Raw genomic sequence first — 27,158 nt, 5'->3', positions numbered from 1 at the left:
CAAACATTACTCTAGGCCTACACAGGGTCAGGATCACTAATATCACTGTCCTCCACCTCCATAGCTTGTCCCACTGGAAGATCTTTGGAGGAAATAACACACATGAAGCTGTCATCTCCTATAATAACAATGCCTTTTTCTGGGATATCGCCTGAAGAACCTGCCTGAGGCCATTTTACAGTTAACTTTTAAAAAATATGTAAATAGGAGTACACTCTAAAAAAGCAATAAAAAGTATAGTATCGTAAATACATAAATCAGTAATATAATAATTTATTATCATTATTGTGTATTTTGTACTGTACATAATTGTATGTGCTATACCATTACACAACTGGCAGTGCAGTAGGTGTGTTTACACCAGCATCACTGCAAACACATCACTACAAACATGTGAGTCATGTGTTGTGCCACGACATTCGGATGGCTGTGATGTCACTAGGCAATAGAAATTTTTCAGCTCCGTTATAATATTATGGGACCACTTTGGTGCTATATGTGGTCTGTCATTGATGAAAACATTATGCGGTGTATGATTGTTCCACTGTTATAAACAAACCCCTGCGTTCGTTTTCCCAAAACCTGCCAACCACTGATGTTTTCACTGTCTCCATAGTTTTTTCCTTTTCCAGAATGTCATATAGTTGTCATATGTTGTAGCATGAAACCTTCTCAGGTTGTCTTCGTTCACTTAGCAATATGCATTTAAGCTTTCTTTATGTTTTTTTCATGGCTCAATAGCTCATTTCTTTTTAATGATGAATAATATTTCATTGTATGGATGTACTACATTTTGTTTATTTACCTATTGAAAGACATCTTGATTTCTTCCAGATTTTGGTAATTGCTATAACTTTTGTGTTCGAATTTTATGTTGACAGAAGTTTTCAACTGGTTAGGGTAAATATGCCTTTTTCAAGAGACACAGCATGTGACATGAAGTGCTTTCCCTAAGCCTTCCTGGCAGTTAGAAATGGCGCAGTAGCATCATAAGTTTGCTTCACATTTGCACTGGAGCCGATGTTGGATTTGCAGGGGTTTCTAAATGTACAGTAGTACTTAAGAACCCACATAAAGGCTGGGCACGGTGGCTCACGCCTGTAATCCCAGCACTTTGGGAGGCTGAGGCAGGTGGATTACAAGGTCAGGAGTTCAAGACCAGCCTGGCCAAGATGGTGAAACCCATCCCTACTAAAAATACAAAAATTAGCTGGGTGCAGTGGCGGGTGCCTATAATCCCAGCTACTTGGGAGGCTGAGGCAGGAGAATCGTCTGAACCCAGGCGACAAAGGTTGCAGTGAGCCAAGATCGCACCACTGCGTTCCAGCCTGGGTGGCAGAGTGAGACTCTGTCTCAAAAAACAAAAACAAAAACAAAAAAAGAACCCACATAAGTAGTAGGCTGAAGGACCAGCTCACTGGTACCTGTAGCTCTCATCCCTCCTTATCCAAGAAGTTTCCAGCGGGACAAAGGGGATGTAGTTTTCATGCAGAAACTTCAGAGAGAGTCACCCATTAGGGATAAGGGAATGCAAAGGTAGCACCTCTAAAGGTCTCTGACACCAGGAGGCTCTGGTAGTATGAGCCCAGCAGTTATCTGATGACCATGAAATGTGCTCATGATGCAGCCAGTTGCTGAACACCATCATTGACAGGAACCAGATTGGGTGAAGACAAAAGCAGTCAGAGCCAATGAAGAGCAGATCCCAGACTTTAAGAGGAGATGACAGCCCAGGTGTAGTCGCTCATGCCTGTAATCCTAGCACTACAGGAGGCCGAGGCAGGGGGGATCACCTGAGGTTAGGAGTTCGAGACCAGCCAGGCCAACATGGCAAAACCTCGTCTCTACTAAAACTACAAAAATTAACTGGGCATGGTGGCGCACAACTGTAGTCCCAGCTACTCGGGAGGCTGAGGCAGGAGAATCACTTGAACCTGGGAGGCAGAGGTTGCAGTGAGCCGCGATCGCACCACTGCACTCCAACCTGGGCAACAGAGCAAGACTCCATCTCAAAAAAAAAAAGGAGATGCCAGTCTGGGACCTTGTTGTCAAATCAGGCAAATGTCCTCACAGAAATCAATCAGACATCTTGAAAGACAAGGCAGGCAAAATATCCATGTGGGCTCCTGAAGCCCTGTCTTGCCCTCACAAGGACACAATTGCTTCCCTTTTCAATGTAGACTTTATCTCTGGAAATAGGAAGAGAGGAGGGAAACAGACCTGATGACGGGAATTTGAAATTTAGCTTAAATGGATACACACCTGAAATGGTCTAAGATACTTGTAAACGACATGCTTAGGTACCTCCCTTCCAGCCCTTTGTATCTGCCTATAGTTGGAAATGGGGGCCCACACCCAAAAGGAAGTTTAGACCATTGAAGAAGGAAGAGGAGTGGGGGGAGAGAGGAAAAGGATGAGGAATTTTTTTTTTTTTTTGCCAATCTAAGATAATTTGTTATATTTTTGCTCCACAATATGGCTTATATTATATAACATTTTATATAAAAATGTCCTGTGGAATAGTAAGATGGGAAGCACTGCTTGAAGGACAGAAGCCAGGGACTTCTCACCTGGAAAGCAACGTACTCCTGCAATTAAGGGTTGGGAACAGTCAGTGTGTGTTTCAATCGCAGCATCCTCAACTTATTTTAAACAAAGTAATTAACCTGACTGAACATTTGATTACTTAGCTATAAAATAAAGATACTACTAATATCTACTTAATGGACTGCTTTGATATTAAATAAGAGATGCATGTGAATCTTCCAACACAGCGCTTAATAACAAGAATTATTAAGCTCTAAACTTTATGCCAAGTAACTTTGTATAAGTCACATGGGCTATTTGACTCTAAATTTTCACATATGTAATAAGAAGAATTACTGCTTCTTTTACAGGGTAGTTGTAAGGATTGAATGAGATAACTAAATAATGGGTGAGTGCATAGTATATACTGAAGTCATATTAGCTTTCCCCTTTCATCTCTTAATAACATCTAGAATAGTGCAATACTTATAATACTACTTACAACTCTTAAGGATCTATTGAGAAACTACTTACTTCTGTTTCTGTAGTTGTTGGTCTCTTTATTGAATTCTATACCTGAGGAGACTCAATTAATGACACCAGGGTTGAGTCTTGTCAGCTTTAGGAAGGAAGTACATGTGTATTTTGTATGCCTTTATTTCTTTCAGCATATTTTTTCATCCTTCCTCACTCACACCTCCCTTCACTTTCCAGAGTTCCCATTTCAGCCCCATCCAGGCTTATATACCCTGTACATGCTGGGTCACCATAACTCTTCTACTGTCAAATCTTTTGCTTTGAGGGCGTTCTCCTCTGCTGAGCAATGGATGGTTAGTAACCTGAAAAATGGATCCCTCTTGGGTTCTTAATGGCCGATAATGGGTTAATTCACATGTCATTATTTCTTTCCAGGTGTTACAATTTAACAGGATACTCTGGTAGCTTGTGTGCTTTAACCCACAGGAATAATTTCTTTTATAGTCCCATTACCATTCTTGAGTGCTAATAATGAAATATTTTTAGATTAGACGATCACTTGGGGCCCCTCATATCACACTCAGAGATGTCTAGTCTACTAACACATAGTAAACCCTGATCAGGACACTATAAACACTGGTATCCTAGAGACTTGGAAATGTTAACTTATCTCTGTTACATTGTGCCCAGGGAGTGGCATGGGTGCTGCAAGCATAAGGCCAAATAAAAAAAGTTTATTAAGTGAACATAATTTTTCCAACCCATAGATAAAATTCTGTCCTCAAATCCTTACTGGACCTCTACGTTTAATATTGGAAACCTAAGAATATTATAAAATTCCTCTTTAAAGTAGACATTTCACAAAGGAAGTAAGGACAATATTATGTGTTTGCTGGCAATATACTCTTTTCTTATTTAAGTCAACATTGCCCAGTGGTTGCACCTGAATTTGGGATATTAAAATACAGTCTCTACTCGGGAGGCTAAGGCACGAAAATCACTGAAACCCGGGAGGCAAAGGTTGCAGTGAGCTGAGATCACGCCACTGCACTCCCACCTGGGCGACAAAGTGAGATCTTGTCTCAAATAAATAAATTAAATTAAATTAAATTAAATCTCAAATCTGTGGTGTTATTACAGGGTTTTAATGTTTATAATCTTCGTTATTTCCATGAAATGTAAGTGTTATTACCATTTCTTCTCACCTATTCTTTACAAAACTACTCTGGCTTCTTTACACAGAAAAAAAGAAAACAGCTCCTGTTGCCTTTTGCCTCTCATCCAGAAAGTCATCCATCTGCCTTTCTAATATCTCTTCATCCTGTCAGGCCACAAATGGTGAGTACTTCTATCTCTGATGAGTAGTTGACACTGAGTTTCTGTTTAAAGAAAACTGTAAGAAGGTTATATCCTAGAACTGATCCAGGATATCACCTCCTGGCTTAAAATATTTGAAAACTCCCTTCTTAGTTGTGAATCCATTTACTTACCAGTATTTGTCGTTCCCATGTGTTCATAAGGCAACATGCTAGAAACCACAGTGGATGCAAAAAGTCATTAATTTCCTGAATGGCTCTTAACAATCTATTGGAAAGGCAAGGTATACACAATGTTACTGGGATTTTTCTCTGTATCGGGCTGGCAAACTACAGGCCATGAGTTGGCCCATGGCCTGCTTTTACATGGCTCAAGAACTAAAAAAGGTTTTTATATTTTTAAAGGTTATAAAAAACAAAATAAAACAAAGAATATGTGACATAGACTATAAGTGAAACACAGAGCCTGAGATATTTACCATCTGTCCCTTTACAGAAAAAGGTTGCCTATCTCTGCTCTACACAGTTCTGGATGTAACTAACAGGATGTAGTTCATCCCCAAAAGCAAATACTGGAGAACATTCTCATGGGCCCCATATAAACACACATAGCCCAACCTTCTTCTTGATGTATTTCTAGTGGTCCCATATGCTTCTCTGTATCTTGAGAGAGAATTTGCCTTGGTGATATCTCCTAGTGCTAATTTGTGCAGAGGGACAGTTGCAGCAGAATGGTCCTAGCACCCTTAACCAGTAGTAGTGTCTAAAGCATAGAAGCTGGATGAAGTTATGGTCGTCAGTGTTTGAGAAAGGGGAAATCCCCAGCATGACGCCTCTCTCTACATCCTGCTAAGCAGGAGCCCAAATGATTGGAGCTCTTAGTCGTCAGCTCTTATTTGCCATATCAGCCATATTCCAGGTGCTAGGTTTCAGCACCTGTTCCACCACAGAATTTCTGCTGTCTTGCCCAGGAGTGAGATTCTCACTGCAAATGTGGGAAGGCTTCTATTTATACCCACAGTCCTATATTCACATCCTTTCATCTAAATCTAGTTGACTAAAGAATATTGGCTTGCAGTGGGCTCTAAATTCAAATCCATTACTTAATCCTTAAAAATCAGAAGATGTCATGTAATGCATGAAAGATCTGCATGAAGATCTGCCAGAGCCCTAATCTGGTACAGCCGAGTAATAACTCCATGGGCTCTACAAATGGCCATTGTATCAGCCAATTCCTGTTACCTCCTAGACCCTGAGACTGAGTGTCCAGTGCCACAGATCATCTTAAAAGGGGCTTGTCTCACTTGTTTACAGTTACCTCCTTGGCCTCTATGAATATTTGAGTTTGTAACTCCTGTTTTAAATCCTTAAAATGCAAAAGATCCACTTTACACCCCTTAGGTTGGCTACTGTCAAACAAGCAAACAAACAAAAAACACAGAAGATGTGTTGGCAAGGATGGAGAAATTGCCAACTGCTAGTGGGAATGTAAAATGGTGCAGCCTAGCCACTGTGGAAACAGTTCGGCAGTTCTTCAAAAAATTAAAAATAGAATTACCCTATGATCCAGCAATTCCACTTCTGGCTATATATGCAAAAGAATTAAAAGCAAGAACTTGAGCAGATATTTGTACACCCATGTTTATAACAGCATTATTTACAGTAGCTAAAATGTGAGAGCAACCCAAGGGTCCATTGACAGAGGAATGGATAAACAAAATGTGATATATATATATATATATATATATATATAAGAATTCTACCCAGCATCAAAAAGGGAGGAAATTCTGACACATGCTACAACATGGATAAACCTTGAAGATACTATGCTAAGTGAAATAAGCCATTCATGAAAGGACAAATATTGTGTGATTCCACTTGTATGAGATAACTAGAGTAGTCAAATTCATAGAAACAGAAGGTAGAATGGTGGTTGTCAGTAGCTAGAGGAAGGTAGAAATAAGGAATTATTGTTTAATTGGTACAGACTTTCAATTTTACAAGATGAAAAAAGTTCTGAAAATGGATGGTGGTGATGGTTACACAACAATTTGAGTGTATTAATGCCACTGTACTGTATACTTAAAATGGTGAAGATGTTAAATTTTATGTTATGTGTATTTTAGCACAATTTCAAAGAATACAAAAGATCACCTTCTTAGGATTTCTGTTCCTTTCTTGAAAAGAATGGAGTTACATCTGGACTATCCCATTTACTAACTATGATCTCAGACCACACATTCTCTCAATTAAAAAAATGCATTTATCTACCTATATGGTAATTTTTTTTAGTGAGAATTAAATGAGTTTCTATAGTTAAGTGACTTGTAAATGGTAAGCCACATTCCAGCTAGGGAATAAATGTCATGTGAGTGCCACACGTGAGTGAAAAATTTGCCTAGAGCTGTGATGACTTCCAGTGAGCATCATAAGGGAGGCTTTTATGAAGAACCTAGCATTTGGGCTGAGCTTCAGAGAATGGTCAGAATTTGAAAAGGTGCAGATACAGGGGAATATTTAAAGCACATGGAGAGGCATGTGTGTAAAGGCACTGAAGCAGACAAATAAATGGTGTATTTGAGCAAATAATCATGTTCGACGGGAGGATCAGGTGAAAAAGGTAGACCCACAGGAAGGGGCCAGATCATGAAAAGTCTTGAATGGTTGCCTAAGAAATTTGAACTTTGATTTAGTAGATAAGGAGAAGCCATTGTTTTTTAAGCAGAAGGTTTAGTGGAGCTTTATAAGTATTACTGAAGAGGTATACAGAATAGATTGAAATATAGATAGACTGAAACAAAGGAAACTAATTAAAAGGCTCCGGAAATGTTCTAGTCATGAGCTAATCAGGACTACACTAAGATGCTGGCAGAAGAAATTAAAAGAAAAGGATACAAGTCCTAATGCCAAATCAGTAAGAAAGTCTTAGAACTCTTTGATACCTTACAATTGATGGAAGGCCTGTAGTAATTTTAAATCTCTCTAACAGGTGCTTCCAAAAAGTAGCTTACATATCCAGCCCACACTTCTATTCCAGGCTTCAGAATCATGTATCCTTCTGCCTTTAGGATATTGTCAACTGAATGTTCTCCAGGTCCCTTAAAATATGTTCATTCTTGAACTTATAAACCTTTTTATTCTCCAGCTTTCTGATTTTTAAAAGAGATAACACATACGCTCTTTTCTGTTATTAAAAAAGTAACATTTTTTTGCTGAACATTTAGAAACATCATCACAGTGCAGAAACTAAAACAAAACTTAATATTAATTCTACCCCAAAACATATATATATGTGTGTGTATGTGTATTTATTTGATAAATATATTGTGTACACATATTTAAAGTCTTTTATACATATAATTAACTTTGAAAATAAAAATTAGCTTTGAATTCTTCATGCTATTTTGTAACTTAAAAAAAATTTTGTGACCTACTATTATTGTCAAATGATACATCAAGACCATTCTCCCCATCTCTGTCATTAACCCTGTGATCTTAAGTAAATCCATCTCCAGTGTCCTTAACTCTGGAATGGGTATGCTAATACATAACTCACTGCATTGCTGTAAGGCAGTGGTTCCTAAACTTTGCTGCATATTAGAATCACCTGAAGAGCTATTTAAGAACCCCAAAGTTCAGGTCACAATTCAGAGTCTGGGCATAAGAACTAGACATGAATGACTTTTGTCTCTTTAGGTGATTCCAATATACAGCAAAGTAAGGGAACCAAATTTCTAAGGTTTAAAATGAGATAACATAAAAACCTGGCATGCAGAAGTCACTCAATAATACATGTCATTTCCTGAATGTCTGCTATGTTCCCACACTGCACTAGCATTCTGTATTCATTACTTCATTTAACTCTCACCACATCCCTATGAGGTTTCATTATTCTACTTTTACAAAGTAGGGAATTGAATCTTAGATTGATTAAGAAATTTACTCAGTGTCACACAGGTAAGGAAGCATGATTCAAACCCCAGTCTACCAGATCAAAAAGTCCACACCATTTTACCACACTGCATTAGACTACAGAAATATTACTTTTTTATTTTTTCTTTCTAGCTTCTTCAATCCTATCTAAGCCATTTTATCATAATGCTTTTCTAGCTGATTAAGTTGCATCTAAAGAAAAATTAAGTCTGTATTTTGTGTGGTTTTTATTCATACATTCTGAAATTTTACTAATTCACATTTTTAGCCAAAGAAAATGAGGATTGATATTTGTGGTAGAATAAAATTGTGAATCTCTATTTGATATATTATGTTAATTGAACTTAAAATGTGGGTTTTATCCCTTTACCTGTAGGCACGTTGACTATGAACAAATTAGAAGCAGTTTTATTCATGGATTACACCTAGAGCCCTATTCAGCCCTTCTTTAGATATGTAACATTTGCTATAAGAGACTCTGCATTGGCTTAAAGCAAACTAATCATCATCATCAGAAAATTAGCTGCACATGTATACACATTTTACATACGTATATAATTGTTTTGAAACAGACAAAATTCCTGGCTACACCATGATTATAATAAGGACTCTAATCATGACTGTGCTCTAACGAGTTGTTAGTATAGTACCTCCATCTGTGGGTACTTAGGAATCCTGTCAATTTTTATCATGTAGTAAGACACAGTCAAATTATTTCCATAACTTTGGAAGTTACTCATTCCACATTTTCTTTATTATTTTTTGGCATTTGAGCCTATTTTATTGCTCTGACCAAATGTCTATATCTTGATAGCAAAAACATTTGCTTTCTTCTCATCTGACTTGATATTTTTGGAAGAACAAATTGACAATTCCCATGAATGATTCTGAGTTAGCAGGAGAGCATCTGCTGCAGAATAGCTCTTCCTTTTTTGAAGTTCACTGAGAAGCTAATTTCATTATTTTAAAAGCAAAAGTATTACCAGATCTGAGGTGACAGTAAAAGGAATCTAGAGTCAAAGTCTTGACCACTCACAACCAGAAACCTTAAATCATTAATGTTTAGTTGGTAGATGCTAACAAATGCTATCCATAATAATAATGCATGTCCATAAACATCACTCCTGAACTGGCCTACCTTGTATTCACTTACTTATTCGGTCTTGACTTGTCTTTTATAACTGACACTCAGGATGGGTTCTGTTTTTGAAAATATTAAATGATGGGAAGAGAGACATACACATTTGCTGCATTTAAAAATGCTTTCATATTAAAATTGGTAAAATCTTTTCAAAGGGATTGTCGTTACCCACTTAGTAATGATGCCTAGGTTTATTTCTTCATTGTTCATTCTGTGAATTTTCTTAATCCAATTTTCAGCATTCCTTTAGTGGTCCATTGTTGCTACATGTGTACTTTATTGACTGAGTTTTTAAAAGATACATCTATCATTAAAGATCTTTGGGAATATGTTCAAAAATGTTAAAATGCTGGGCGTAGTAAAATTACAAAGGCAACATAAGCCAGATTGAAAAATATCTTGCCAAATAGTATTTCTCAGCAAGCCATTTGGAGAGACTAAATTTAAAAAAAAATAGTTGATACCTTGATGAAAAATATAATTTCTCCCTTCCTCCTTTCCTTAACATTAGTGTTCTTGTATCCATGCTAATTTCTATTTGGCTACAATTCTAAAATATTCCTGGCATTTGTATGCAGTTGCATATAAATGTTTCTCTTTAGAGAATCAAAAGGAATTGAGAAGTTCTTAGTGACATAAATTATATTTAGAAAATTAATATAGAGTTCTGTTATAACCACTGGGCTCTAAAACTAGGTGCTTTTACCAAAGTAAGGTGAAGGGGGTGGATAATTTTCTTAGTGAACAATCCAGTATCTTTCTGAGTTTCCCCTTGAGGAAAAGCCATACTTCAGTGGTTGCTAACAACTACACTCCACCTTTGTGACTGCCAGAATAGAGAACATCTTTGCCTAGTTTAGGTAACAGGATGGGTGTTGGGGTGGGGAGAAACCTATTTAGATAATGGGCAGAGAATGCCTCTGAGGTAGCAAATTTAAAAACTGAGTTCTGAAGCAAGAAAATGAGCAACCAATGTGAAATGTGGTGTGGGGTGGTGGTGGAGAATTTTCCAGGCAAAAGGGAAAGCAAATAGAAAGGACCCTGGGGAAAGAGGGTCCTATATTTGAGGAATGGGCAGTATATCTGTGTGTCTACAATGAAATGGTAAAGGAAGGGGTGGTACAAGCAAGTGTGTAATGGGCAAGACACAACATTAGGGGCTTTGTAAAAATAGCAAACAGGTCAAATTTCATTTATTCAGTTTTAAGCAGAGCAGTGGCATGATTTAACTTGAGTTTTAAAAAGATTTCTCTGACCACCACTAGATTATACATCAGAAGAGGCATGACCAATCAAAAAGCTATTAAAAAACAGAAATGACCAAAATGGATTCAAGAAGATAATTGTAGAACAAATCACAAAGGTTAAAGATTGATCATTTTTCAAAAAGCACCAGGCACAGATGGTGTTAGAGATGAATTCTTTATAACCATTAGTGAATATATAATTATTTTTAGTGTACAAATTCTAGTCTGTAGAGAAACATGAAAACCTGAATAAAGTTAGAATAGCCTTAATTTTAAAAACTGTCAAAGATAACAAAAATAATCTTTATGCTTTTTGAAAGGAAGGTATCTATCAAGATAATCCAAAGTACCAAACATTATAGGGAAAAAATATAATTTTGTTAATGATTGCTATAGATGTATTTGATAAAATTCACTAGCCATTCAAAAAAAAAAAACCTAAGTAAATTAGGAATAAAAGAAAACTCCCTGGTGGATCTTGAAAGCCATACAAGGAGGTAATGTGAACAAGTTGACCTGCTGCTACAAAAAATTGGGTTCTCTAACTGTCCAGGCTGTGTTGTACCTGGCGTGTACAATTTGAATGCAGTCCAATGCCAAAATCTACTCTTGAGTTTTACTTCAAGACCCAGCAGAGCTGGCTATACTCACCCAAAGCTGATGCTCTGAGAGCCAGTGCTTTACTCTTCCTGGCTTGGCCATGCACAGCTCCTTAGCCCAGGGGCTGGGGGCATTTCCCAGGTAGTTTAGGAACAGCCTCTTCCCTTTTCCTTCCTCTAGCAGAAGGGGGTTTTCAGGGGCTTGACTTGCCAGAGTTTCTCAGTCTGGGCACTATTGACATTTTGGGCCTGATACTTTGTTGTGAGGAGTGTTTATCCATTGTAGGATATTTAGCAGCATCCCTGGCCTTTATCCACTAGATACACACACCTTCACCACTCTCAATAGGCTCCCCCGACCACTGCCATTCAGTTGTGACAACCAAAAATGTCTCTAGACATTGCTAACTGTCCCTGAGGGACAAAATCACCTCAGTTAAGAACTGCTAGGCTAGAAAACAATGTCATAACTGTGTCATAATTTATGTTTTTATATTACTGCATTTACCAGTAAATTCTCAGCTGGGGCAGCCCGGAAAAGGAAACTGCCTGTATCAATCAGCTCAAGCTGCCATAAAAAATACCATAGATTTGGTGGCTTAAACCACAGATGTTTATTTTCTCATAATCCTGGAAGTTGGATGTCTGAGATCAGGAGGCTAGCATGGTCACATTCTGGTGAGGGTGCTCTTTCTGGCAGGCAGATGGCCACCTTCTTACTATGTCCTCACATACAGGAGACAGAGAAAGCTGGTATTTTTTCCTCTTCTTACAACAGTTCCTCTTCTGGTATCTCTTCCTCTTCTTATAAGGATACCAGCTCTATCAGACAAGGCTCCATTCTTATGACCTCATTTAACCTTAATCATTTCCTTAAAAAATCTTTCTTCAATCACATAGGCATTAGAGCCTCAACATAATGCAGTTTGGGAGGACACAATTCAGTTCATATCATTGCCTAAACAAGATTTTAAAAAGTCCTCTACCTAAACCCAACAACTATATTATATTCAGCAGCTGCTTTAAATTTTATCAGTAACAAGAGATGGATTTCTGCTATTATCACTATTTTTCAACACATTTTGGAGATTGATAAAGCTAGAAAATTAAAGGAGCAGTTTAAATATGAGAAATGAAAATACAGTACTATCTTTATTTGTAGTTGGTATGATTATGTACTTAGGAAATTCAAGATGTTCTGCTAAAAATCCATTCAAATTAATAAGATAATTGGGAAATGTGGCTGCCCAAATACAAAATTAATAGCTTCCCTCTCTATTAATATTATGCAATTAGAAATTGAAATGGGGAAATATCCCATTTATAATTAGAATAAAAAAGATAAATCACTTAAAATAAATCTAAGAATACAGAAGTTGGACCTAAATGATGAAAATGACATTTTATTGAAAGGTGTAAAATAAGACTAGAAAAGTGGAAGGATAATTTTTCCCATATTAATACATAAGTTTATTGCAGTTCCAATCAGAATCCCAACATGGTTTTTTTTCCAACTGGTAAATAATTTTAAAATTCATATGGAAAAAGAATGTGCAGTAACATTCCATTTAAAAAAAATTAAGGGTGGACTTACTTTGTCAGATATTAAAATCACCAGGAATCTACTGTGATCAAAACACTTTGTACTAGCACGAAAATGGACAAATAGATAATTTGTATACAATAAAAGCTAAAATGCATTTAGTAAGTAATAAAGCTGCCACTTTAATTTAGCAGAAAATAGTTTTTTTTCTCTTACAAGATGTTAGCATAACTGGTTATTTATCTGAAGAAACAAAAGGATACTATGTTGGCAAAAAATATAATGTAAAAAATTATAAGACAAACATATCAGAAAAAAAAAATAAGAGGATTTTAAAGTCTTTTTTTTTCTTTTTTTGAGACAGAGTCTTGCTCTGTCACCCAGGCTGGAGTGCAGTGGCGCAATCTCAGCTCACTGCAAGCTCCAGCTCCCGGGTTCACGCCATTCTCCTGCCTTAGCCTCCTGAGTAGCTGGGACTACAGGAGCCCACCACCATGCCTGGCTAATTTTTTGTATTTTTTAGTAGAGACGGGGTTTCACCGTGTTAGCCAGGATGGTCTCCATCTCCTGACCTCGTGATCCACCCTCCTCGGCCTCCCAAAGTGCTGGGATTACAGGCGTGAGCCACCACGCCGGGCCTAAAAAAGTCTTTAATCTTTTAAAGTGAGACAGTAAAGTATTGAAAACACATATAAAAAGCAGTAGTTTCAGTTATACTAAGTTAAGACATTTTTGTTCTACTGCCATTGTTCAGGTAAGAGGTAAGATTAGTTACTGTAACGGTGGCAATAGAAATGAAGAGAGGTAGAAAGACTTGATATATATTTTAGGGTGACAATTAACAGGATTTTCAGATAGATTGGATGTGGGTTTAAAAGTGGGAAGAAAGTAGGATTGGATCCAGGTTTTGTGAGATAATTTTTAAGGAAAAAATACAAAATTACACACATCAAATTAGATACAAAAGTATTTCTTTAGAATGAGAAAACAAACCACAACAAATGACAAATTTTAAAGAGCTGCCAAATACTATAAACATTACCACATTTTAAAAAATGACATACTATTTTTAATCAATCAACTGCTTTAAATATTTTGGCAGTAAACTCTTTGATATCGCCTTTTATATGACAATGATTTTATAAGATTATCTTCTAAATAAAGAATAGAAAGATAATTCAGTCTTTGTTTTAGCATGGTTGATCAAAATTTATTTTTTTATTATTGAGAATTGGGAAACAAAACACGTGACATCGCAAATAGATATACTATTTGTAGTATAGCTTTAAGCTTGTGGTCTCCATCTCAAAATTTTGATCAATTCTATTCCATATAATTTAAATCTAAGAAAGCATGGATTATTTATAATAATATATATGTTACATGATTGAGTATATTTTTGGCAAGAGAACTTTTATTTTGCCTAGGTACCATTATGTTTCTAATGCTCCAATATTGAGCTAAATGAATGCTCTGCTATTTAGCTAAATAAATGCTACATATTATATGTCTGATGATTGGAAGACTTCTCTACAGACTAACTTCTGGCTCTTTAAATTTCAAGTTTTATTTTTCCTCTCTCTATCATACTGAGTAAGATTGGTCATGCTCATATTGCAAGACAACCAAAGGCCCTGAAACTCTGTGTCACAAATCTAGATGAGTCAGCATAGTGGGTGGCTAGGAACTTTCCCAGAAGCTACTCTATAGAAGAATCAATAGCAATAATTTCATACAGGAGTGTCTGTGGACAACATAAGTTTATCCCAATAAACCTGAACTAACATTATCCCTGGCACAACTGCCTCAGCTAGATCTTGAAAGTGCCTGGGGCAATGACCAGAGGAGAATGTAATGGAGAGTAAATCATAGAAAAAAAGAGGCATAGTCTTAACTAATTACACTTAAAATATGCTACTTTTGCAAATTTTACAAAAACATGTGACTATGTGAATTCATTCAGGTTCCAGGGTCCTGCAAGTGATAGGTACTAAAACCAAAGCTACAATAATTCTTGGTAAATTCACTTCTGGTTGACAGAGGGAACAATCATACATCATTCCTAGGTTTCTGGCTTGAGTAACTCAAGTCAGACTCTTGTGTAAAACACTTTATTTGAGGTTTATGCCATTTACTTAGAAAACTAAGTTTTCTGGTTGGTGCCAGGAAAGAGAATCCTGCCACAGCAAGCTGCCTGACCCAGGAAGCTTCTCCTCTGTGGGCCAGATACTTCTTTCTTCTATGTAGAGGCACCAGACAATCTGATCCAGGGAAACTTTTTCTGCCCCTTCATGTAGCACCATCACTGGCATGAGATAAATCAAGCAGATGAAAATAGTACAATGAGAGCCTTGAAAATTAAATTGTAATTGGAACCACAACCTACAAAAGTAGGCAAGGATCTGCGTGCTAAACCTAAACTAGGTGACTGGCTGCTAAAATAAAGTGTTTAAATAAGATCCAGAGTCTCCCAAAATAATAGCTAAAATTTTAGGCTACAATTCAAAAAAAAAATCATCCAATACTAAGAACCAGGAAAATCACAGCTAGAATGAAAAAAGACAATATACTAACACCATTCAAGATGATTCAGACATTGGAATTAACCCACAAAGATTTTAAGCTGCCATCCTAACAATGTTTCAAAAAGCAATAACAAATTCTGTTGAAACAAATGAAACAATATAAAGTCACAGAAAAGAAACAGAAGGTATAAAAAGAGAATGACTTAGAAAATATAGAAGTAAAAACTTGCTGAAAGTCTCAATAGTAGGATGGAGAGATGGAGGTGACAGAGATACAATCAATAAACTTAAGGACAGATTAATATTATCTACCCAATATGAACAACATAGAGAAAATAGACCCCCCCCCCCCAAAATAAAAACTAAACATAAGCTCAGGGAAATTTGGAAGAATAACATAAAACCCAATATTGGGTTATTGGGGGTATTTATTATATTATTGGGTTAACAGAAAAAAGAGTGGACTAAAAGAGTATTTTAAGAAAGAGTGGTTTGGCTGGGCACAGTGGCTAACATCTGTAATCCCAGCACTTTGGGAGGCCAAGGCAGGTGGATCACTTTTACCCAGGAGTTTGAGACCAGCCTGGGCAACATGGTGAAACCCCATCTCTACAAAAAAAGTATAAAAATTAGCCAGCCATGGTGGTGCATGCCTGCAGTCCCAGCTACTTGGGAGGCTGAGGCAGGAGGATTGCTTGATCCTCGAAGGTCAAGGCTGCAGTGACTGGAGACTGTGCCACTGTATTCCAGCCTGGGTGACAGAGTAAAAAACAAAAGTAAGAAAAGAAATAGTGATTTGTCTCCCAAATTTGATAAAAATAAATAAAAACAAAATAAAAATAAAAATAAAACTCCTATATATTTAAGAACCTGAGTGATGTAGTTTGATATTTGTTCCCACCCAAATCTCATGTTGAATTGTAATCCCCAATGCTGGAGGTGGGGCCTGGTGGGTGGTGTTTGGATCATGGGGGGTGGATCCCTCATGACTTGATGCTGTCTTCACAATAGTGAGTGAGTTCTCGCAAGATCTGGTTGTTAAAAAGTGTGTAGCACCTCTCCCCACAGTCTCTCTCACTTGCTCCTCCTTTCATCATGTGACGTGCCTGTTGCCCCCCTTGCCTTCTGCATTCATTGAAAGCTCCATGAGGTTTGACCAGAAGCTGAGCAGATGCTAGCACCATGTTTCCTGTAAAGTCTGCAGAACCTTGAGCCAATTAAACCTCTTTTCTTTATAAATTACTCAGTCTTAGGTATTCCACTATAGTAATGCAAGAGTGGCCTAATAGAGAAAATTGGTACCAGGACTGGGTCATCGCTATAATGATTTCTGAAAATGTGGAAGAAGCTTTGGAACTGGGCAACAAACAGAGGTTGGAAGAGTTTGGAAAGCTCAGAAAAAGTGTGTAGCACCCTCCCCATCTCTCTTGCTTGTTCCTGCTCTCATCATGTGAAGTGCTTATTCCCCCTTTGCCTTCTGCCATGATTGAAAGCTCCCTGAGGTTTCACCAGAAGCCAAGCCAATGCCAGCACCATGCTTCCTGTAAAGCCTGCAGAACCTTGAGCCAATTAAACCTCTTTTCTTTATAAATTACCCAGTCTCAGGTGTTCTTTTATAGCAATGCAAGGACAGACTAATACACTGAGAAACGAAAAATAGGACAAACTGAAAGAAATCAATGCCAAGGTATATTAAATTTCTGAGAAACACACCAAAAAATCTCAAAAGAAACCAGAGAACAACAGTATTTTACCAACTGGGGAGTACCAATTTGAATGACAGTTTATTTCTTATCTGCAACCATGCTGGCCAGAAGGCTTGACACATTTTTCAAGTGCTGAAACAAAATAGTTGTCAATATTAAATTTTATATTCAGCAAAACTACCCTTCAGGAATGAAGTGAAAATAAAAACATTCTCAGATAAAAGAAAATGGAAAGAATTTGTGGCTAGCACACCTGCTCTTCAAGAATAGCTAAAGATTTTCTTCAAACAGAAAGAAAATGATAAAATAATCAATTTTGAGCATAAGGAAAAAGAAAAAGCATTGTAATGAACAGAAATATGAGTACAAGCTCACACCTGTAATCCCAGCTACTTGAGAGGCTGAGGCAAGAGCATCGCTTGAGCCCAGATGTTTGAAGTATCAGTGAGCTATGTTCACACCACTGCACTCCAACCCAGGTAACAAAGTGAGTCACCATCTCAAAACAAACAAACAAACAAACAAACAAATGTGGGTACATACACTAGACTATCCTCATGAATTTTGTAAATCATATTCAGTGATTGAAACAAATAACACCGTCATATACCCAAGATAATGCTGTTCTGAAGTGGGGAGGGTAAAGGGAACTAAACAGAAGAAAGGTTTCTACACTTGACTCAAAGTAATAATGAAATGTTGACACCAGTAGACTGTAATAAGTCACATATATATTTTTAATACCCAGATCAATTGCTATGAGAACTATACAAAGAGATAACACTTAAAAGCACTATAAATAAATCAAGATAGAGTACCAAAAAATGTTTAAGTAATCTGTAGGAAGTCATAAAAGAAAACCAGAGGAATAAGAACCACAAGAAACAAATAGAAAACAAATAATAAAATGGCAAATTACCTTAAATGCGGATGGTCTAAATATGCCAATTAAAAATAAATAAAAAATATAACCCAGTTATTTTCTGTTTATAATAAACTCACTCAAAATTCAACAACGTAGGTTGAAAATAAAAGGCTGAAAAAATATACCATGCAGATATTAATTTTTAAAAAGCAGGAGTACCTATATTAATATCAGATAAAGCAGACATTATAGCAAAGAATATTATTAGAGGCAAAGAGACACATTACATAATGGTAAAAGAATCAATTCTCCAGGAAGTCATAACCATCCTAATGTGCATATACCAAACAGCAGAATCTCAAAAATACATGAAATAGAAATCAAAAGAGCTCAAAGAGAAAGACAAATTCACAGTTACAGTTAGGTCTCTAATACCCATCTTGGCAAGCATAAAAGTAATAGAAAATCAGCAGGGAAATAGAAGACTTGAACAATGTAATAAACCAACAAAAAATTGACATCTATAGAACACTCTACCCAGCAAGGGCAGAATGGACATTTTTTTCAAGTGCCTATGGAACATTTACCAAAATAGACCATTTCCTGGGCCATAAAACAAACTTCAATAATTTAAAATCATTTGAAATCATATAAAGCGTGTTCTCTGACCATAGTGGAATCAAACTAAAAATAAATAACAGAAAGACAAGAGGAAAATTTCCAAACACTTGAAAATTAAACAACACACTTCTAAATAATATATCAAAGAGTAAGTCCTGAAATAAATTATAAAATACATAAAGCTGAATGAAAAGTAAAGCAGACCATATTAAAATATGTGGAGTGCTGCTAAAGCAGTGCCAAGAGGGAAGTTTATAGTACTAGATGGATACAGTAGAAAAAAGACAAGTTCCCAAACCAATTATAGAAGTTCCCACCTCAGGAAATTCTAAAACTATGAGCAAAATAAACTCCAAGCAAATAGAAGGTAAAACAAACAAACAAAAAACATTGACTCCCCTTAGTTACTTTACTTCTGTTACTAGGCTTAGGTTCCGTTGCCCAGCAGTATATTTTCTTACAATTCTCATTGATTACTTTCCCATGTCTCTTATTTTGTACATAGCCAGAAAAAACCTCTAACCTCTTTAAACAAGTAATTACTCCATATTTGTTTACATCTTGATATTACTGGAGAATATCACAACAGTACTAACCAGAGTCATTTCAAAGTCCATGATCATACACCTCAAATGGTCAATTAACACTTCCAAACAAACCTACCCCAATTCTCTAGTAAATTTACTTTTCCATTTTTCTAACTGGATGATTTCAAATCTTCAACATCCCATTCCCCCTTGCTCTAAGTTAATGACTTCTTTCGTGTTTTATACAAAAAATAGTTCCACTCCAATAAGAACTACCTCATTTTCCAACCAGATATTCCATCAGCCCGCTTGTATCTGCGCACACATGTTGGCCTCCCTTCTAATTATAATAGAAAGGTGGCTACTCCCTTCTATCTTAGCCCAACATCGCCACTTATTAACAACTTTTTGCTTCTGTCTTTTATTTCTTTATTACATTTTTTTTTTCTCTCTCTCTCTCTCTCTGCTGGATCCTTCCTATACAAACTCAAGCATGCTTTGAGATTACCCATCAAAACAAACAACAACAAAAAAAGACAAACAAAAACCTTCTTTTGACTTCATGTTCCAGCTGCTGCTCATTTATCTGCTTGCCTTCACAGAAAAATGGGACATTTTCTATCCTCACTGTCTCTACTTTTTCACCTCTCATTTTCTTCTCAAAATCATTCTAATCAGTCATTTCTCCTAACCATAAAATGGACCCTATCTCACCAGTGATCTTATTTTGCTAATGCTAATGATCATCTTACTTGAACTCTTAATATTTGGCATCTTGCATTATTCCTTCCTTCTTGACACATATCCTTCACTTGGTTTCCAGGATATCATGTTTTCTGGCTTTTGTCTTATCTCTGGCTGCTTCACCTCAAACTTCTTCACCTCCTCTCTTAGACTTCTAAGTGTTTTGGTGACCCAAGGCCCTGACCCTTGCTCTCTTCTCACCTCTATGATCTTATGTGAGTAGTTTCAGCTAATCCAGGGCCTTAAATAGCATTGTTAGAAGATAGCTTACATTTATATCTCCAGCCTAGCCTTTTTTGAGCACCAAGGTCTTACATGCTACTTGATATTTCAATATAGGTGTATAATAGAAAACTGAAACTTAAACATGGTGGCTGGACACAGTGGTTCACGCCTATAATCCCAGCACTTTGGAAGACCAAGGTGGGAGGATCACTTTAGGTCAGGAGTTTGAGACCAACATAGGGAGATCTAATCTCTACAAAAAACTAAAAATTAATCCGGCATGGTGGCACACACCTGTGATCCCAGCTACTTAGGAGGCTGAGGTGGGAAGATCACTTGAGCCTGGGAAGTTGAGGCTGCCATGATCGTGCCACTGTATTCCAGCCTGTGTGTCAGAGTGAGACCCAGTCTCAAAAACAAAAAGAAAAACAGAAACAAAAAAAAAGAACATGGCCAAAGCGATGTATTCATACCCTTTCCCAATTTGCTGCTCTTTGGAAGCAACTACAGTGCAAATTTTTAGTGAAGAGCAGTCTTCTGCCTCGCACTAAAGGGAGATCATCTATCTATTTGCACAAAATAAATTACAGGTTTGGGGATCCTTGAATCTTCTTTCCCTCAAAACCTATATCCAATCCACCAGTAAGTGCTGTTGGTTCAAATTTCATTATGTCCTGAATTTGCCCAGTTACTACCATCTCCACAGCTATAACCTTAGTCCACATCACATACTCACCTCACATTTACTGAACAACTGACCTTCTGAATTCATTTAAAACTGAGACATGGCTGGCAGGTTATTTTGAAACAGTCATACCTTAAACTTCTCCAGGGTCACATATTGTGCATATGTTTTTGTTTTTAATTTGGGTCTTAAAAGATATTTTAGGAAGAAATTTGGAGAAGCAACTTCAAATGTCATTTTAGACTGAAAATGTCTGAGCTCACATTTCAAAAAGACAAACAAATAGCAGAATCAGGAATAGATAGCCAATGGTGAATTTAAAATACTTGCATGGGTCTTTAGGAATCATTTAAGGCATAAACTGTCATGGAGTTAAAGTTTGTGTAATATAATATGGCAAAAAGAGGGGGATTTAAAAAAGTGATACTAATGAGCAAGAAGAACGAACAGCAAGAAGAAGCACAGTGGTAGGCCCTGTGCTTGAGACAGATGGGGATAACAGATGCTAACAACAAAGCAGGACTACTTCGTTCCTCTTCGGTCTGTCTTCTGCGTCAAAGACAATGATCTTCAGACTGACTCGAGAGCCTAGAACAAACAGGTTTAAAGGGGGAACTGATGTCAAAGATATGGGAAGATAGAGAACATCAAGTGCCCTGGCTGAAATAAACTGCACTCCGGGGCTGGAGTGAACCAGGGAATGAGACTTTTGCACCAGTAAACTGTTACCAGTGAAGAATGCTGGTGAGAGGGAGAGGTGTTGCCAGAGTGGAGAGAAACAACTGCAGTGCAAATTTTTAATAAAGGAAAAAGGTAAATTCTGTAAGTATAGATCAGTGAGCCTGACATTAATACCTGTGCAAAATTATACACTGGATTATTAAAATGGATGGTTTTTCAAACAATATAAAAAGAGCATGTAAATTCTTACAAAGGGAAGTGGTATTTATTCACCAGGACCCAGCATGTGCTCCTTAAGATTAAGCTGTACCAGGCTAACCTCATTTTCTTTGGAGTAGGTTAACTGCTACTGTTAAGAAGAGCTAATGTTTAAGCATTTATTTGATGTTAGGCTCTAGGTTAAGTGCTTTACATGCATTTTCTCATTTAATCTTAAGTATTATTTCTCCCCATTTTATACATGAGGAACTATTTAGTAACTAGCTGAAGACAACACAACTAAAAATTGGAGACTATGTTTTAAGCATAGGTAGCCACATTTCGGAACCCACGGTCTTAATCTTTATGCTATGATGCCACTAAAGAGTGCATAATGGATACAACCAAAGAATGCTATTGAAACTATACACCTGAATTATGACTATGGCAGTAAGATAGAAAAAGCTAAACTAGATAATTGTACACTTAGTATGGTCCATAAACAATGGAATGACCGTTTTCAGAGTAGTGATTAATATGTCATTGTCTATTCCTAAAAAAGTCTCTACTGATCTTATATCAGAACCACATTCCTATTGTTTGTTAACATTTTCACAATTTGTCTAAATACATCAATGGCATATTATCAAATTTGTGAGTGACCTAAAATCTGGTTGCTAAATGATATGGTTTGGATGTGTGTCCCCACTCAAATTTCATGTTCAGTTGTAATCCTCAGTGTTGGAGGTGGGGTCTACCGGGTGGTGATGGGCTCATGGGAGTGGGTCCTTCATGAATGGCTTAGCATCATCCCTTTGGTGCTGTTCTCATGATAGAGTTCTCATGAGATCTTGTTGTTTAGAACTGTATGGCACCTCCCTGCTCTCTCTTCCTCCTGCTGTGGCCATAAAAGGTGTGCCTGCTTCCTCTTTGCCTTCTGCCATGATTGAAAGTTTCTTCAGGTCTCCCTAGAAGCAACTATACTTCCTGTACAGCCTGCAAAACTGTGAGCCAATTAAACCGCTTTTCTTTATAAATTACTCAGTTGCAGTGATAGGGTTTGCCTCTGTGTCTCCACCCAAATCTCCTATCTAATTGTAATCTCCACATGCCAGGGGAGGGAGCTTGTGGAAGGCAATTGGATCATGGAGGTGGATATCTCCCTTTCTGTTCTTATGATAGTGATTCTCATGAGATCTAATGCTTTAAAATTGTGTGGCACTTTCCCCTTATCTCGCTTTCTCTCCTGTTCTACCATGGTAAGACATGCTTGCTTCCCCTTCATCTTTTGTCATGATTGTTAAGTTCTCTGGGGCCTCCCAGTCATGATTCCTGTTAAGCCTGCAGAACTGAGAGTCAATTAAACCTCTTTTCTTCATAAATTACCCATTCTCAGGTAGTTCTTGATAGCAGTGTGAGAATGGACTAACACACTCAAGTACTTTTTCTTTTTTTTTTTTTAGCAATGTGAGAATGGACTAATACACTAATATTGACGACACAATAGGATTCCCAAAAGATCTTAGTATGCGTGGAATTAAGCTTATTAGGATAAATGCAAAACACGATCATTTAGATTTTTAGAAATCTACCCAATATCAGTGTGGCAATTCCTCAGGGATCTAGAACTAGAAATACCATTTGACTCAGCCATCCCATTACTGGGTATATACCCAAAGGATTATAATTCATGCTGCTATAAAGACACATGCACACGTATGTTTATTGTGGCACTATTCACAATAGCAAAGACTTGGAACCAATCCAAGTGTTCAACAATGATAGACTGGATTAAGAAAATGTGGCACATATACACCATGGAATACTATGCAGCCATAAAAATGATGAGTTCATGTCCTTTGTAGGAACATGGATGAAGCTGGAAACCATCATTCTCAGCAAACTATGGCAAGGACAAAAAACCAAACACCGCATGTTCTCACTCATAGGTGGGAATTGAACAATGAGAACACATGGACACAGGAAGGGGAACGTCACACACCGGGGCCTGTTGTGGGGTGGGGGGAGGGATAGCATTAGGAGATATACCTAATGCTAAATGACGAGTTAATAGGTGCAGCACACCAACATGGCACATGTATGTAACAAACCTGCACGTTGTGTACATGTACCCTAAAACTTAAAGTATAATAATAATAAAATTAAAAAAAAAAAGAAATCTACCCAATATCACACGGGGAGAAAAGTGAGAGCTAATAACAGTACATTAGTTGCTGTTTCTCATGTTGTCAGGGCAAACTCAGGCTAATGGTGAAACTTTTCACGAAGCCCAAAATGTTAAAGAAGCTTAATACCAGATCCTTGAACTGACACCTTACTGAAGGGCTCCAAGATCACAGGTGGAGAAAACAATGCTAATGATTAAGTCCAGAGAGTAAAGCAGGGAGAAGTACTGGAAAACAAGCAACCAAGAAGCTTAGAACTTGTGAGAATTTTTAAAGCAGAAGAGGGAGAAAAAGATTCAGCAAAACCAAACTCTTTCATTCTCTTTTTTCCTCATATATGCACTCTCTTTTCTCTCCCATCTTACATGTGTAGTGGAAGGCCTTCTGTTACCAAGGGCTTTCATTATTTTTCTTACATATACTATAGTCAGGCCTTCAAGTGGGTTCTGTAGCACACAATATTTCTTGATTTATTTTGTTATTTTAATTTTTTTTGATAAAATATTTTAGCTTTATAATAAAATACCTCACAAGTGTAGTGTTTTGAAGAATTTTAGGTCTGAATATGCATACGTCTCTTGAGGTTAAGCGAAGCCAACTTTCAGTGTCTGATAGCCGCACTGCACTGAAACTGTCTTTTTGTTTGGTTCCTATAGGTGTTTTGGGAAGTATGCATTGCAGCTCAAAGGAGCTTTGAATCATGTGAAAAATATTTTTGATAAAAATATGAGTGAATAGTATGATGTGGCTACCAAATAAGCTGAGTTTTGATACTACATTAGCAAAATTATAATATACAGAAAGTAGGAACTAATTATCTCTTTGCATTTATACTGGAGCCCATACATGGACTAATGCTTGGTTCTGACACTTTAAAAGGATGAATAGGCACATCTGTATTTCCAGAGGTAACCTGGGTCATGAAGCAATTTGGAATCATGTAATATGAGAAACTGTTGAAGAAATTGGAGTTTTTTTTTTCTGGAGAAGATATTAGTGTTTATCAAACTGTAAAAGCAACTGAAACAATAATAACTTAAAAGATCAGGTAGAAAATTGTGAGTTTTACCAATGGGAATGTAGTGTAGTGGCTGAAAGCACAGGTTCTGGATTTTGACTGCCTGAGGTTATAGCCCAAGTTTACTACTTGCTGGCTATTTAACCTTACACAAGTTACTTAATTGCTCTGTGCTGCAGTTTCTCCATCTGTAAAATGGTCAAGGTAGTAGTACATGTCATTAGGATTAAGTAAATTAAGCTATGTAAAACACAGATAACAATGGTTGACACCAATGGTTAGGCAGCAGATACATTTATTAGTAAAGTGCAATGGAAATTTTCCTCTTGTTGGATAACAGTAAACTAATGATTAGACTTGAGGATGGCTTAACTAAGAAAGAAAGTGATCAAGAAGGTAAGAGTAGTAATGATTGGTTTTGAGAATTTAATTTTTTGTGCTTATCATGGAATAAATTTTGCTGAATTAAAATGCATTATAATTACTAGAGTTGGGATATCTTAAAATATCTAGTGAGGCTGTATAGCCTAGCAAGATCAAACAAACTGATTGCTATTGGATTTTAAGAAATTGGATTGTCAAGAAGATAAGTAATCAATATGGCTTGGTTGTGTCCCCACCCAAATCTCATCTTAAATTGTAGCTCTCATTATTCCCACATATTGTGGGAGTGACCTGGTGGGAGACAACTGAATCATGGGGGCAGTTTTCCCCATACTGTTCTCGTGGTAGTGAGTAAGTCTCACGAAATCTGATGGTTTTATAAGGGGAACTCCCTTTTGCTTGGCTTTCATTCTGTCTTGCCTGCTGCCATGTAAGATGTGCCTTTCGCCTTATGCCATTATTCTGAGGCCTCCCCAGCCACGTGGAATTGTGAGTCCCTTAAACCTGTTTTTCTTTATAAATCACCCAGTCTTGGGTACATCTTTATCAGCAGTGTGAAAATGGACTAATACAGTAATCTTGCAAGACTGCACAAACTTGCGCTTTGTATAAAAAGCCACGATAATAAAACTTGTTGAGAATATCCTACCAAAATTACTATGAAAGTTATCTCTCCCTTTTACTATGAACAGAGGTGGCCCATTAGAATAATATAGTATCTTTGGATTATCTATAATAAGGAAATGTGTGTATACAAATAAAATGCATTTATTATGAAGTAAATTTTGTCATACCTCTTGGCAATTGATTTTTCATGTCCACTGTGTACTTTGTTTGAAATCTTCTTCCCCCAAATGTCACGTTTGGAAATAGGAGCATTTTATTTGACAAAGGTAAGAGTTGGAGATCATTAACTGCTATCTTTAAATAAGTTAAATTTATGATATAGAAGAGTAACTGGACTTTTAATAAGGTTTTAGAAGTCAAAATAAAGACACTAATGTGAACAATGGTGGGTTTCAGTTGTCTCCTGGGCATTTTGGTCTATTGGGTTAGGAGAGTATGGGTCCCAGAATGTTCTGTTTCTTTCACTCCTTTAACAAATTTTTATTGAACACTTACTACGTGCTATCCTCTTTTCTAAGCCCTGAAGAAACAGTAGCAACAAGACAGACATCTCTGCTCTCAAAGAACTTACATTCTACTGAGGAGACCCAATAAATAAATAAAGAAGAAAACTCCAGAGAGTAAGTGTTAGTAGAGAATTAAATGGGACATAAAGAGTAAAAAACTAGATGACTACTTTGAATAGAGTGGCCAGGAAGACCTCTCTAAAGCACTGACATCTCAACTGAGACATCTGTGATAATAAGGAGCTGGAACTGTGAGGATCAAGAGAAAAAAAAAAAAACAAAAAACTATTCCAAAAAAAGAGAAGAGCTGGTAGAAAATTCTTAAGGTGAGAAAGAAGATGAGTTTTGCAGAAAGATTGTAGACAGGGTAGATAATGTTCACAGAAACTTCAGAGGTGCCGAGTCCAGATCATTTATGACATTGTAGGACAAGGTAAGAAATTCAGATTTGGCTTGGTTTGGTGACTGACACCTGTAATCCCAGCACTCTGGGGGAGGATCACTTGAGCCCAGAAGTTTAAGATCAGCCTAGGCAACATAGTGAGAACGCATCTCTACAAAAAGTAAAAAAATTAGCTGGGCGTGGTGGTACACCTGCAGTCTGAGCTACTTAGGAAGTGGAGGTGGGAGGATCACTTGAGCCTGGGATATCGAGGCTGCAGTGGGCCATGAGCATGCCACTGCACTCCAGCCTGAGTCACAGAGAAAGACCCTGACTCAGAGAAAAATAAATAAATTTAGATTTTATCTATGATCAGAAGCTAGCCATTTAGAAGGTTTTAATCATAAGAGTGACATGATCTGATTTATTTTAAGTAAATAATTCTTGCTATTACGTAAAAAATATAGAAAGCAAGAGTGCAAGCAGGGAAACCAAT

At 37.0% G+C, this 27,158-nt stretch overlaps 1 long non-coding RNA gene across 1 annotated transcript; it reads left to right on the top strand.

The window, feature by feature from the left end:
* On the top strand, positions 1-26,394 carry LOC134759772 (uncharacterized). Its single transcript, XR_010136513.1, has 3 exons — positions 1-3,356; positions 4,246-4,341; positions 26,293-26,394. It is a non-coding gene; the product is annotated as an uncharacterized LOC134759772 (long non-coding RNA).
* Positions 26,395-27,158: the final 764 nt, after the last annotated feature.

Source organism: Pongo abelii, chromosome 13 (genome assembly GCF_028885655.2).
Source record: "Pongo abelii isolate AG06213 chromosome 13, NHGRI_mPonAbe1-v2.0_pri, whole genome shotgun sequence".
Taxonomy (NCBI): Eukaryota; Metazoa; Chordata; class Mammalia; order Primates; family Hominidae; genus Pongo; species Pongo abelii.
The sequence above is the reverse complement of the archived record's forward strand: the minus strand, read 5'-3'. Positions and strand labels throughout refer to the sequence as shown.